At 35.0% G+C, this 15746-nt stretch overlaps 1 protein-coding gene across 3 annotated transcripts in view; it reads left to right on the top strand.

The window, feature by feature from the left end:
* TBL1X (transducin beta like 1 X-linked) overlaps positions 1–15746 on the top strand; it is a 381972-nt gene that overhangs the window by 112238 nt on the left and 253988 nt on the right. For all 3 annotated transcript variants that reach the window (XM_072614421.1, XM_072614422.1, XM_072614423.1), the window contains one exon: positions 12645–12718. The gene's annotated coding sequence lies outside the window, so the exon portion shown is untranslated. The remainder of the gene's footprint in view (positions 1–12644; positions 12719–15746) is intronic.

The following is a 15746-nucleotide window of genomic DNA, read 5'->3' as shown; positions in this document are numbered from 1 at the left end:
TGTTAATTGTCTTTAATCAGTGGGATTATACAGACACTTGGCCGTTAATTCCTTTTTCAGGGGGTATTTCCGGGAAAAAAAAATTACAGAAAAATAATTCTAATGATTGATTTCTTAAAACCATGGATATTTGTCCTTCTTTAAAATCTGAAGTAGGGGTGTTCTTATTCTTTTCTGTAATAGATCACTTCGGCAGTTTGGTGAAACTTATGCACTCCTTCTCAGAAGAATGTTTTTAATGGCATAAAATAAAATACATAGAAAACAAAATGTGAAGCCAATATTGAAAACAGTTATCAGAATATTCTAAAAAATATTAATGGTGGATCCCAGGAAGAGAACGCATGGTCTAGGGCTTAGCAGCTCTTAGAAAACACCTAGATTTCATTTTACACAGGAATAAGAATAGATGAGTAGTTCATCTCTTTTAATACTATATTCCAGTAGTCTTGAATGTGTTCTACACCCATATTGCCAAAAAGCTTTGAATCAAAAGGAGATAACAGATGTAAAGGAACTTTGAAAAGCAGGAAACACCATACAAATGTAGATGGTGGTTATTAAAATATTATGAAATGTGCTGCAACATAAGGGAAACTTTGCCTTTATGAAAAAAAAAGGTGATTGTTTCCTCTTTCTTTTCATGGTAGTAAAAACTCTACACTTTTCAAGTACTGTGGTGGTAATCCTCAATAAAATAAGTATATTCTATGCAAAATTGTCCTTAAAATTAAATTCCATGTATTGAGTCTCCTTTTAAATTGATTCCCATGATGAAATCAGATGTGTGTTCTTGAAGGAAAAAGCTTTTTTTTTGTATTTTTTATAGTTATTTATTTATTGTAAGTTTTCAATATTCATTTCCACAAAATTTTGAGTTCCGAATTTTCTCCCCCTCCCCCCTCCCACACCCCAAAACACTTTGCATTCTGATTGCCCCTTCCCCCAATGTGCCCTCCCTACTAATACCCCTCCTTTCCTTTATCCTCATCTTCTCTCTTGTCCTGTAGGACAAGATAAATTTCTATACTCCCTTAAATATATTTCTTATTTCCCAGTGGAACACAAAAACAATTCTCAACATTTTTTCCTAAAGATTTGAGTTCCAACTTTTTTTCCTTCCTTCCTCCCCACCCATCCCCACTGAAAATGCAAGCAATTCAACACAGGCTATATATGTGTAGTTTTGCAAATGACTTCCATAATAGTCGTGTTGTGTAAGACTAACTCCATTTCCCTCCATCCTATCCTGCTGCCCATTTCTTCTTCTATTCTCTCTTTTGACCTTGTCCTTCCCCAAGCGTGTTGACTTCAAATTGCTCCCTCCTTCCATTGCCCTCCCTTCCATCATCCCCCCACCCTGCTTATCCCCTTCTCCCCTACTTTCCTGTAGTGTAAGATAGATTTTCATACCAAATTGAGTGTGCATGTTATTCCTTCTTTAGCCAAATGTGATGAAAGTAAGCTTCACTTTTTCCTCTCTCCTCCCTCCCTTTTCCCCCTCCATTGGAAAAGCTTTTTCTTGCCTCTTCTATGAGAGATAATTTGTCCCATTCTATTTCTCCCTTTCTCCTCCCAATATATTCCTCTCTCACCCCTTAATTTTATTTTTTTAGATATGATCCCTTCCTAGTATATTCACCCTGTGCTCTCTCTCTGTCTTTCTTTGTGTGTGTGTGTGTGTGTGTGTGTGTGTGTATGTATAATCCTTCCAACTACCCAGATACTGAGAAAAGTTTCAAGAGTTGCAAATATTATCTTTCCATGTAGGAATGTAAACAGTTTAACTTTAGTAAGCCCCTTGTGATTTCTCTTTCCTGTTTACCTTTTCGTGATTCTCTTGATTCTTGTGTTTGAAAGTCAATTTTTCTTTTCAGCTCTGGTCTTTTCATCAAGAATGTTTGAAAGTCCTCCATTTCATTGAATGACTATTTTTCCCCGGAAGTATTATACTCAGTTTTGCTGGGTAGGTGATTCTTGGTTCTAATCCTAGTTCCTTTGACTTCTGGAATATCATATTCCATGCTCTTTGATCCCTTAATGTAGAAGCTGCTAGATCTTATGTTATCTTGGTTGTATTTCCACAATACTTGAATTGTTTCTTTTTAGCTGCTTGCAATATTTTCTCCTTGATCTGGGAACCCTGAAATTTGGCCCCAATATTCCTAGGAGTTTCTCTTTTTGGATCTCTTTCAGGAGGTGAGCAGTGGATTCTTTTAATATTCATTTTGCCCTCTGGTTCTAGAATATCAGGGCAGTTTTCCTTGATAATTTCATGAAAGATGATGTCTAGGCTCTTTTTTTGATCATGGCTTTCAAGTAGTCCCATAATTTTTAAATGGTCTCTCCTGGATCTATTTTTCCAGGTCAGTCATTTTTCCAAAGAGATATTTCACATTACATTTCATTTTTTCATTCTTTTGGTTTTGTTTCGTAATATCTTGGTTTCTCATAAATTCATTAGCTAATTTTAAAAGAACTATTTTCTTCAGTGAGCTTTTTAACCTCCTTTTCCATTTACCTAATTCTGATTGTTAAATCCTTCTCCTCATTGGCTCTTTGGACCTCTTTTGCCAATTGAGTTAGCCTATTTTTCAAGGTGTTATTTTTTTTAAGCATTTTTTGGGGGTCTCCTTTAGCAAGGTGTTGCCTCGCTTTTCCTGATTTTCTTGCATGGCTCTTAATTCTCTTCCCATTTCTTCCTCAAAAAAGCTTCTTAGGGGAAAGGAGTCAAAAGAATGGAATGTAGAAAAGATGAAATTGTAGAGAGGGATAGAGGTAAAGCTACAGCTGCAGACATAGACATTTCTCTCTCTCTCCTCCATACCCCTATCTTCCCTACCTCTTTAACCCAATATATCTGTGTGTGCCCCTCTGTTTTCAAAATTATCTCATGTTTTTAATTGTCGTTCAGCAGATACTACTGAGTATCTCCTGCGTGACAGCCTGCCAGGGTAGAAAGAGCATTGGATTTGGAGGCTTAAGTTCTAGCTTAAGTATGTAACCATGGGCAAATTACTTAACTTCTCTCAATTTAAATACCTTCACCTGTTAAATGGGGATAATTCCTCTTGTATCACCTACTTCACAGTTTTGTTGTAAGGATAATTCAGCTTTCCTTCAGAATAAAACTTCATAAATTGGATTGCCCTACAATATAGATAAATATCTGCACCCATCCCAATGTTTAAACTCCTTAGACTTAACTTTCCTGTATTTGTGATCTCCTGATTACTTATTACCTATTCAGTAGTGTTCTTCCCAGGTGAAAATCTAGGTAACAATAGTAGTAAACATGAAAACAAGCAACTACCAACTTTTACCTGTCAAATTGTAAAGCACTTCCAACTCGTCGCTTTATTTGCTCTTCACAACAGTATTCTGAGGTGGACACTTACTGATATCATACCCATCTTATAAATGAAGAAACTGACATTAATCCATAATTCACTGTCTCCTAGTAAATTGCAGTCCCCTCAGTTAGAAACTAATCAAGTGATGACATTGTTCAAAGTACTGAAACTACTGATTTTTGCTTTCAGACTTTCCTCATCTGACACCTTCATAATCCAAATAATTCTAACTCATTCATTGCCTAGATGAAAGTCCACAAACCTTTGTTGGTTCAAGTATGTGGTTGTTTTTGAGGTTGATTTTTGCAATAAAGGAGGTAGGGTAAAAGGATGAGAAGAAAGACCATGTCTAATCATTTGGGAAATTGATTAATTTATATAGCAAAAGGAAAATGGAGGTAAAAGTTTGCAGAAATGTAGAATGAACGTAGCTACATTGTCTGTGAATCTTCTGACCAGGGAAAACAAACCTTAAAAGTTCAAAGAAGTATAAATTGTATGCACTGCTTTGTATGTACACCTCCTGTTCATCCAATTTTCTTTTTCAATTTTATGATGCTTTGTTTTACAAATAGCTGCAAAACCTAATTGTAGCTTCTTAAAATGTCAATTCAGCAGTCAAATTTCTTTGTGTAGAGGATGACTTCCCTCACTCCACCTTGAAATAAATTATTTGTACACAAGTTGTGCCTATGAAGCAGTACTTTGTCTGACATGCTATACAGGTAGCTTCTAGAAGGGGAGAAACTCAGTAGAGCTGACTTCCAGTTTTTTAGGCTCTAATTCAGTTTTAGGGATTATTAACTACTCCCATTGCACTGCTATCAAAAGTTCCATGAAACTCGAAGGTAAAACTCAAATGAGTCCCTTTTACATAGAATATGGCTATTCTTTGCTGACTCTGAAAAATGGTTAAAACAGAAATCAGTCCTTGGAATTAACTTTTGTCTTTCAGTTATTAATGTTAGCCCTGTCTGCTGTCCCCAGAATGATGGAGTGCTGCCTGTAACATACATGCATATATACACTCATATAAACATGTGCGTACATATGCATCTATTGGACCATACAAGCTCTCCACTGGAGTCAGGACAGAGAATAGTCTAGAGAGGAGATGTACATAAATACAGAAACATTTTGATAATTTTTGCCAGATTTTCATATGAATATGTTTTCTCTTTTCTATGAAAAGAGCTTTCCCATGTTGGGTTTTGTGATTCCTCACGTCTTTTCTTGTCTTCTGAGCACAGGTATGTTGAAGATAGAATAGGAAAAATTAGGCATAAAGTGAAGCCTTTCCTAAACAGGAATACTTTTGAAAGTAAGAAGGAAGGTAGGAATGTTTTTTATGCTGCTGTGTTCTCGATGAAACAGATAGCAAGTCTGCTTTCGTGCCCAAGTGGTCCCTAGGAAACTGGATTTTGAACATGTTGACAGAAGGTTCTTAGGGAGGTGGGGGTATAAGTCATGTGTTCATGAGCTTGTGTTGTAAAGCATTGGCTTTTGGTGGGATTGAGCATGGGATTGGTGCTAAGGACTGCTCCCTGGAATTTAAGTACAAAGAGCTCCTGGTTTAACCCCTTTACCTGTTTAAAAAAAAAGTTATGCACATGATTCAGATACGAGTCTGAGTGTATATTTAATTAGAGTCCCGTATGATGGAACCTTTAACTCTTAGTTATATGCAACAGATGAAAGTCAAAGCCATTTATGTAAATTTTTAAAAATGCCCTTTGGAGTAATTTAATTAATTAATTTAATTAGTTGGATTAATTTAGAAATAGAGCCAAGTGCTTATGTCAGAAATTTACTTTGCTGAAATAGTTTGGATTTTTTAGAGATCATTCCACTTACGGTATTCTGTTGTAAAATTTGGAGTGATATCTTTGCATAAAATCCCAGAATTGGAGGGTATTTAGAGGTCATCTATTGCAACCCTAACTTAAAACATAAATTCTACTTAGACCTTGTAAAAAGTTTTAGCCTTCCATTTTAGAGGAAACTGAGAAGACCTGTCTGAACTGATGCAGAGTTAAGAAAACAGAATCGAACCATTTATGTAGTGATGGCATTGTAAAGAAAAACAACTTGGAAATATTTTAGAACTCTGATCGCAGTGAGGATGGATGGAGAATGAGGAGCGCTATCGTAATTTGTTACGCATTACCCAATCGAAGAACTCCTCCCTCTCCCAACCCCTACTCTGCTTCCAGTATTTTGACAACACAGAAAGGCCTGCTATAAGGAAGCATTTTTATAAATGTGAGTCTTTCTCAGTTTTGATCTTTTTTCTGAAATATGTATAATTTTAATGACTTTTTAGTTACTTATAAATTGTTTTTTAAAATAAATGGACCACTCTATAACCACACTAAGAGTCCATTTAGTCCTTCTTTCCTCTTATATCCCTTCCAACAACTGTTATTTTCCTTTATTATTTTTTCTAACCTGATGGATATGAGATGTAACCTCAGAGTTGTTTTTAGCAGTGATTTTGAACAAGTTTTTTTCATGTAGCTTATAGCTTTTCTTCCTATGAGAACTACTTGCTCATGTCTTGATCATTTATCTGTTGGGGATGATTCTTGTTCTCTCTCTCTCTCTCTCTCTCTCTCTCTCTCTCTCTCTCTCTCTTTCTCTCTCTCTCTCTCTTTCTCTCTCTTCTCTTTCTCATATTTTGGCCATTAGATCTTAATCAGAGAAACTTGCATGACATTTTTCCCAGTTAGTTTTTTCTCTTCTAATTATCCCTGTATTCATCCTGTTTTACCAAAAAACTAAACCAAAACCCTTTTCATGTTTTAGGTAATAGTAATAATAAAAAGTTCCGTTTTCTCTCATGATATTTTCTCCCCCTTGTTTGGTCAGGAACTCTTCTCCCATCCATAATTAAAGGTATTTCCTTCCTAATTGCCCAACCAAAATCCCACTTTTTTCGGGAAGCCTTCTCGAACCCCCTTTAATTCTAGCGACTTTCTTCTGTTATTTCCTATTTTATCCTGTGTATAGCTTGCTTTGTATGGATTTGTTTGCATGTTGTCTCTCCCTTTAGATTGCTGGTAGGGACTGTCTGTCTTTTGTCTTTTTTTGTATCTGTAGCACTTAACACAGTGCCTAGCACTTGGTTGGTCTCGGTTGGTCTAAACCTAATTTCTACTAGACTGCTTTTTAGTTTTTCTAACAGTTTTTGTTATAGTTAGTTCTTACTCCAAGAGTTGGAGGGAAGAGGTCTTTGAGTCTATAGAATACTATATTACCATGTTTGATTACTTCTGGGTCTTGTGAAACCAATCTTCCATCCATCAACCTGAAAATTATTAGCCAGTATTAAATAGTTTTTATGATTTCTGTTTTACTAGTCCTTCTTCCTTATCACGTTTTATTATTATTTCTTTTTGAGTTCTTAACCTTTTTTCCTCCAAATAAGTTTTGTTTTTTTTCCCTAGCTCTAAAACCTTATAGTTTGATACTGAATTGTAAATTAGCTTAGGTAACTAATCCATGAGCCCAATCATAAGGAGTTAATTAATATATATTCGTTACAACTTCAGAATTGTTTTGGATCATTGTGTTGCTGAGAATGGCTAAGTCATTCACAGTTGGTCATTGTACAATATTGCTGTTACTGTGTACAGTGTTCTCCTAATTCTGCTCATTTCGCTTTGTATCAGTCCATGGAAGTCTTCATAAGTTTTTCTGAAATCATCCTACTCATCTTTTATTAGTACAATAGTATTCTATCATAATCATATACCACAACTTGTCCAGGCATTTTCCAGTTGATGGATGTCCCCTCAATTTCCAATCTTTTGCCATCACAAAAAGAGCTGCTATAAATATTTTTTGTATGTATAGGTCCTTTTCCTTTGATCTCTTTGGGGTACAATACAGTAATATTGCTAGGTTAAAGGGTCCTTTGGGTTCAGTTTTTTCATGGAAAAGATCCATATTTTCACTGCTCTCCAGTAAACTTATAATTTCTTTCAATTTTTAAAGTTTGAAGAATGAAAACAAAACATGTTGAGAAGAACTCCATAAGCCTCCTGAGACTGGTTAAGATGTCCATGACCCACAAAAAAGTTAAGAACCCTGGGTCTGTGACTGTGAAAAACAATAAACACATTAGTCAAGTTTTCCTTTCCTTTTTACTTATTTTCCCAGAGTTGATCGTTTAATCAACTTTGTTAATGCTTTCTGCCTTTGACTTGTAAGCACTGAGTTCCCTGGGGTGAAATATAATACCTGTGAAATGAAAACATGAAATGCAAATGATATGTTTGTTGACTAATTCCTGAAGCTAGCTTTAGGAATATTTCGAGGATCCTAATTTATTTGGTATTGGTGCTTGCTAATTGTTTTTTATTTGTTAGCATCATTAATTCCTGTTCTGATTTATCATACTTGTAAAATATGTAAATATATGAATTTGGCAGTTTAATGAAGCAGTAAAGGAACTACACTTTTATTAAACTCCTACTGTGTGCTAGATTCTAGGCTAATGCTTTACAAATTTTTATCTTATTTAAGCTGAATAGAAGAGGTGTTTTGAATTTATTTACATTGTTTTAAAAAATTTGTTCACCAAATGATAAATTAAATTGAAAACCATACAGTTGACCTTTCTAGATATAGGGTGAGTAAGACATTTTTTGCATATGTCCTTGGAAAAGAAACTGAAATATGAACACTGTATAAACATATGGTATTTGAGAATTTTGAGCATGAATTCGGACATAAATAATGTATTTTATAATTATATTTAAAATCTTGTTTAATATTCAGTGCAGATTGTGGAGAGGCAGGACTTTTCAAGATTCAGAACAGATTATTTAGGGTTCTTTTCAAAGTGCCTCAGTACCTTGTGATGCGTTTACTCATCTGTAAACTAGAAAACCAATTAGTACCATAGCATAAGGATTATTTAGGCTCTTAGGAAACATTTGGCTTTATAGCTGTGCAAATTTATTTTAATAACTTTTCACTTAAAAATTAGCTGCGTATTGTGAGAAAAATTACTAATCAGCTCTATTTGATTCATTCATTGTCTTTAATCCTTAAGATATTTTCCTTAATAAAGATTACATTAAAACTTATTTAGAACTGTGAAGTAATATAGAAGTTTAATTATGAAAGTTTAGAAAGAGAAATATTCATTTGGAAATCTTAGCTCAGTAGATCTGTGATCTCTTTGTGTGTGGTCCTTCCTCCAGGGATGCAGATTGCAATCCATCTGTCTCACCATTTTGTACAACTCTTGTCTATGTCTTCCGGTAAATCCTCAAGGGAGAAGAACAGTGGAATCTGTCCCATATGCTGGAAAGCTTATTTCTGTTTGTCTTGACATTTTATGAAGACCAATAGAGTAAGGCCAGGTCCTGATTAGTTCAAGCAAGGAATCTCCTGAAAGTTTGCACTGCATATTTCCATTGGGCTGGAACCACTTACCATATTTCACATAATTATAATTTTGAGTAAGTGTGAATATGAATAATGTGACCAGTTCAGGGAATTAATTATTTGCACTAAAGGGACTTCTCAGTATGCCCACCATCCATCATTTTTTGCTACATGGTCTACACATACTTTTTCCCCTTCTGTGTAGTTCTGTGATGATACAACTTCCTCTTTTATCCTCAGTTGAATGTTTAAAAAAGATGGAAAGGAAGAAAAGTGATTTTTTTTTTAACATCACAGTCATTTTCTGATACCACTTTCTTCCTCAACCACAAAGGACTCCAACGTTATAATAAAAAAAAAGTTGTTGTTGTTGTTGTGTTTGTCCTTCGTTCTTGAAGAGGATCGTGAAAGTGCTGATAAGCAAAGGCAGTTTGACCATGTCTGACAGCATATACCTTTTTTTCCCCTGTATTTCAGTATTTCATTCCAGAGAAGATGGAGATACATACCATCACCAGCTCTCTGGAGTTAAGATTGACCATTGTATTCATCTGAATTCTTATAAGATATGATAACTTGTTAAAATTCTATGTGTGATACCTAGGATTCCCTCAGTGAGACTTAAGTCTAGCTAAATATATCTTATGGAATAAATAAATTATATCTTATGGAATCGATTGACTCATATTATTACTTTTTATAGTAAGATTTGCATGTAGGAAATAATCTTTAAATAGAAACTCTATCTGTAAAATTCACTTTATTTCCACATGGAATTTGTATAGCCTCTTGTAGTTTGAATAAAGAGCTTATTCATAATTTTATGTCACTGACTATGTGATACAAAGAACATGATGGATTCATTAATTGCACAAAAGAAATGATCAGTAAAACAATGTATGCGAACAACAGTGTGTATACATATATTTTGCAAGCATAATCGGCAAGAAATGTATTCATTTGCAAGTCTGAAGTTCTGCCAAGAATAAATATTATTTATAACTAATATATCATTGAAATGTAAAAGTAGTTGGCATCAGTGGCTTGTCATTCCTATTATTTTGGATTGCTTTAATTTTATGGTTCTGGTTTTACATTGTAAAAGTTACAAACGTAGTACAAATTCATGCGTATTCATTATCTCTCTGGCAATGGGGGTGAGTGAGAATAGGGGAGGGCGACGGAGATCAAATGATAGTAAATGGCTGAGCGAGCTAAGCCGCAGCAGTGGCATCCGAAGAAGAGGTTTATAAAGAATCCTGCCTAAGGGAGAGTTGTGTCCTTCGATATTCGTTACCTTAAAGGGAGCTAGTTGACTTCCTTCTTTAAAAATGTGGTAAATGAGCCCTTACAGCAATGAAAACAATTAGTGTAAGGCCATATAGTAAGTACAGTAACAGATACCATGTAATGTACATATAGAGATTTGTCTTTTTTTTTTTTAAATAGATTACTCTGATATGTTGTACTGTGTGCTCTTTTGCCTTTACTCAGAAGTACTGTATATTTCAGGTGTTCAGGATACTATATTCTATCTACAACCACAGGTCCATGTTAGCAGAACAATACCCACTGCACAGCGCAACACAATATAATATGTCATTTATTAAGCACAGTTCTGTGCAAGTCACTGTGCTAAGGGCTGAGAATACAAATAAAAGGTCCCTTTTTTCTAGGAGTTTACAAATTAAATGGAGGAAGACACTTCCTCCCCTCCCCTGAAAAGGAAAGGGTAATACAGGGGAATGATGATATTGAAGTCAAAACCAGGTAGAGCAGCTCATGGGAAGGGAAGAGTTGGCTGAGCTCTATAAAGAAAGGCTTTGGGAGGAGTTTTTTGTTCCACATTCTAACCCTGTAATCAGAGAGTTAGAAGCAACTGAAATCACTGATGAGATGTGATTACCAATGAAGAAGCATTCTCCATGGTGATGAGCTTACTGGGTGGAGGGTGTAGAGATGGTGATGGTGGAGCTGAAACCAGAAAGAGCATCTGATAAGAGATCAGCAACAACTTATTAGCATGTGCTTCCTTCAAGCATCAGTAACCAGTCTTAGTCTTGATCTGGATAGATGTAGGACTGAGATATATATATATATCTATATCTATATATATATATATCTATATATATAGATATATAGATATAGATATAGATATAGATATATAGATATAGATATAGATATAGATATAGATATATAGATATAGATATAGATATAAAATTTTTTTAATGAATTGAGCAGAGCCCTAGAAGCAAATGAGACTGTTCCTGCCACGTTGTAGAGGATTTTGAAAATACGTTTTCAAATTGTTCTTGTAATAGTGTGGCATGGAATTCTCAATGATGGCAGGGATTATGATTCTCGGTCTGTATAGCACTGCTTGACTAAATATAATTCTTCATAAGATACCAGGCATATCCTCTTTTGCTCATTGAAAGTTCTCAGTCTGCTCACCTTGGGGATATTTTTCTGTAAGTGGGACTGAATCTTACAATCTTACTTTATACCTCATAATCTCATATGTACAATATTTAACTATATGCAAATGCTATTTGCATTAAGGGATAGTTGTATTGTTTTCTACAGATAGGGCATTCATTCTTACATACATGTGTACATATATATATATATATATATATATATATATATATAGAGAGAGAGAGAGAGAGAGAGAGAGAGAGAGAGAGAGAGAGAGAGAGACGTTGCATTTTATTTATCTGTATGTTAAGAATAGAGGAGAATGAAATTATAATGGGTACCAACACTGCTGTTTCCCCTGGGCTCCAAAAAGTTATGAGTTCAGTGACAATTGCTACAAGTCTCCCAATTAAGACAATTCCTAATATTTAAGCTGAAGTTGAGCTGTCTTCCTAAATTTACATTTGCGTCTTTCTCTAATCAACCTCTGGTCTTTTTGTGGCTGAGGTAAGACTCAGATTACTGGAAACTTTGGGTAACAGAAAATCATATTATACTATTGTCTCTGTGGATAGACAGTAAAAGGGACTACCTTCAGTTCTTCCAGAGGACTGCCACTTTGAATATTAGTGTCAGCCCAGATCATGTGCTCCGAGATGCCTGTAGAGATACTCTCCACAATCTCTTCTTTCTCCAACACATCAGAGTCCCGTGATCTCTTTCTTTTAGTTGTTTTTAGTGGAGATTCTGGCTCTTGGGTCAGTTCTGTATGATTGTATTTCTTCTTCACTTGCAGTCCTTTGGAGTATCTTTCCATTGTATCCCACACCCTTTCTGTAAATTATCTTTTATAATAAAAAACAGACAAAAAAAGTTATCCAAGGGTAAACAATATATCTGAAAAATCTCATGTTATATTCCGTGTTCCATGCTCATGATCTCCTACCTCTACAAAGGAATGCGTGTAGGGCATGAGAGGGAGGCAATATCTTCTCTGATCTCTCACGTGTGGCCTGGTTTGTTCATTATTCGGTTTTAATTGCTTTGTTGTTTGTTAATCTGCTACAGTTGTGTCTATTGTTTTCCTGGTTGTATTTACTTTGTATCAGTTGATATGTATTTCCTTGCTTCTCTCTGTTGATCATGTGCATTGTTTCTTAAAGCAGAGCAATATTTTATTGTGTTCCGACTACAAATTGGTTGGTAGTCAGTTTGATGGGTATGTACTGTATTTTCAATTCTTTTCTACCACAAAAGTTCTGCTATATTGTCATTATTTATTTTAAAAGGGGGTCCAGATTTTTAAGAACAAGGCATGGTGGTGGTTCTACTGTATAAGTTAAGAGTTTTGCAGTGAATTTAGGTTCTTCACAAAAATGAAATTCAGAATTTTTTTGATTATGGGGTAGTTATGAATTTGTTTTAAGGCTATTTTACTAAAACTTTGTGGGTTTTTTTTTTTTTTGCTGTTGGCAGGTAATTGAAGATAGAAAACTGGCCTAAAAGCAAAATCCAGAGAAAATTGGGAACTTGCCTTCATTTGCTCCTGAGTAAGTGAAAGTATATATAAAATGGAATTCTTTTTGCCTAATTAATATCCTATTAGTGCCTGCAGATTTTCAGTCCTTTAAAAATAAATATTAACTGTATTGGCTTTATGTGCTGGAAACTATGAAGATTACTCAAAATTTCTTGGATGAGTTTGGCTGATTGAAAACAAACAAAAATGTCATATCATATATCTCCATTAGTTCTTCACAATAAACTCCTTTTATAGGCTCTTAAATGCCAGTATAAAAAAAAATCAAAGAGAGGCAGTAGTTAAAAAATGATATGCAAATTTCATTTGAACTACTTTTAAAAAATGAGTTATCCCCATATCAATGATAGATATTTCTCTGTGTTCAGATGGCTCATAATAACTTAATTTTGATTTTACTTGTCTTCAAATCACACTTGAACTTTTTCTTGGGTTTGGTGGGTGGGGTAAAATTTTTCAGTTCAGAAATATTACATTAAATATTTTTAGAGTCTGGAACCCTACTTAAATTAACCTTAGGAAAGCAAGAGACAAAAATTGCAAAAAGGGTTTTTCCTAAGGACTTCCAATAGAATCTTGCCTCTCATTTTTCATGTAGGTTGATAATATGTCCTGGTCTTTTCCTGAATCCAAGGACATCATCTCCAAAATACTCAGGTTTTCCAGAAATGGAATCAGTGGATAGCCACAATTCATTGATCACCCATTGTGAGCATAACCTAGGGAACTGTGGGCGACATAAAGAGATACATGACTTAGTCTTTACAATCAAGTTGGCTCTATAAGAAACAAAAACAAAAAGCTAAATAAATAATCAGATAGTTTGATTTAGTACCAAATTAATGACACAGATATAAAGTGTTTCAGAAATGGAAGACTTCAGTGTAGACTGAAGACAGTAAAATTCCTTGGTACAGATGACACTGAAGAAATAGGACTTGAGTCAATTATAAAGAATATTTTAGAGTGGAAGAAAAGAGAGATAAGTATACTGGGTACAGTGAATTGGTAGTGCTCATCAAGACCAAGTAATGAGTGTTTATTTTTTAGTCCAGGAAGGAGAACTCTAGCTAGGGTGGAAGGTTAATGAATAAGTGATGGAAAAGTGTAAGAAATAAGGTTGATAAGTAGATTGAGGACAGATAATAGAGGCGTTAAATGTTATGCTAAGGAGTTTATGCTTTATTTTATCGTCAATAAACATTTTTAAGTTAGGGAATTGAATTGAAGAGTGACATGAAAATAGTATTTTAGGAAAGTTAAGTTGGCAGTGGTTTGTAGGATGTTTGGAAGACAGACTCTAGGAGGAGAGAACAGTGAGACTTAAAATAATTCAGGCACTAGGGAGTAGGATCATGACAGGGAGAATGGAAATGATAGGACAAATATGAGAAAAACTAGAAAAGGAATTTGTAGGACATAGTGAATACTGTGGAGGAATTGGAGAAAAGGGAGCAGTCAAAGATGTCTTATAATCCTGGATGACTGAGAATAGTGGTACCTTTGACAGTAAAATAGAGGAGTTGGAGGATTGGGGGGGAAGACAGCTGGTTTTAGAAGGGGATGAGATGTGCATTCTAAACCTCCTTCAGTGGAAGAGTGTTTGATCTTCCTATGATAATGTAGTCTTCGGTGTCCATGGACTATGAGCCAGCATATCCTAAGGGAGCATTCTCAATGGCTCTTTTTTTCCTTTCATGGGATTCTAGCCCATGTTTTATGCATACTTATGAATTGAGCTACGTAGGATAGGTTTGAGGGGTGGCCTATACACAGGGATCTGGTAGCAGACGTTGTTCAGTTGTTTTTTAGTTGTGTCCTACTCCTTGTGACCCCATTTGGGGTTTTCTTGGCAAAGATCCTGGAATGGTTTGCCATTTCCTTTTCCAGCTTATTTTTCAGATAAGGAAACTGAGGCAAACAGGATTAAATGACTTGCCCAGGGTCACACGGGTAGTCTGTGTCTGAGGTCAGATTTGAACTCAAGAAGATGCTGTCTCTGGTAGTAGAGGTAGCTTTCAAAGAAAAGAGTGACACATGTAATACTTGTTTTTGAAGAAATAAAAACCTCCAAATAAAACAAGGCTGAATCATTGTTCTGAAATCTAATTGTTTTGGAGAAGAATTATTAAGATGGAATGTAAAATTCATTTATAAGTGTAGATATATAAGTACTTAGCCAAAAATGGGATAAAAATTAAAGGATTGCCTGGATCAGTCCTATATAGAGGTTGCCAGAGTAAGCATATATTATCCTATAAAGATAATTTTATATATCTATATATACATAGGTATATAAACACACATATATGTTCATTCAGGGATTGCTTTATTAACGTATCATTCAGTTGAATGGGATTATTGATAAATATGAAGTATGATTGTCAAGTTGTAATCTAGACAATTAGATATAAGCACCACTGCAAAAGACTAGTCAGTTGTTTAAAAGTGAATTGAAGAAAAAGCAAAATCTTCCATTTATATCAACATTCATATGCGGCACTCAAAAGGAGAGGCCCAATCCAGCCTGATTGAGATCAGATAATTTCTCTTACAGGTATCATCTTTTCCAAAGGTGATTAGACTAAATGGTGGACTAGATGATGGTGGTGGACTAAGTGATGGCCCTCTGAAACCTGGAGGCGGTTTAGATGCAATTCTGATACTACTTCTATTGTAATATGTTGCTTGAGCTAACGTGTTTGGAGGAGACAATTCCCTCTGGTCAAGCACACAAAATGACCAAATTCTGTTTGAGAACTAACAACTTCTGAATAATGGTATTGATCAAAAAATCAAATGACTGAAGACAGACTTAACAGTGTTTGTCTCAAGAGGAATACTTATGCTTCCAAGGATTCCAGTTTTATGACAGTAGAAGTAGATTCCAGTTAATGAGGCACTCTTCAATAGGATAATAAGAAATCTCTTGAGATCCTTGCAGCTTTCAGGGTGATAAAGCAATACCTAGGAATCCATCAGGTACTCAGACAATTTTACTGCCCTGCGTATCTTAGGAAAGAATCACCTGTGCTCTG

This window comes from Notamacropus eugenii, chromosome 5 (genome assembly GCF_028372415.1).
Source record: "Notamacropus eugenii isolate mMacEug1 chromosome 5, mMacEug1.pri_v2, whole genome shotgun sequence".
NCBI lineage: Eukaryota > Metazoa > Chordata > Mammalia > Diprotodontia > Macropodidae > Notamacropus > Notamacropus eugenii.
This window is presented reverse-complemented; position numbering and strand designations above follow the sequence as displayed.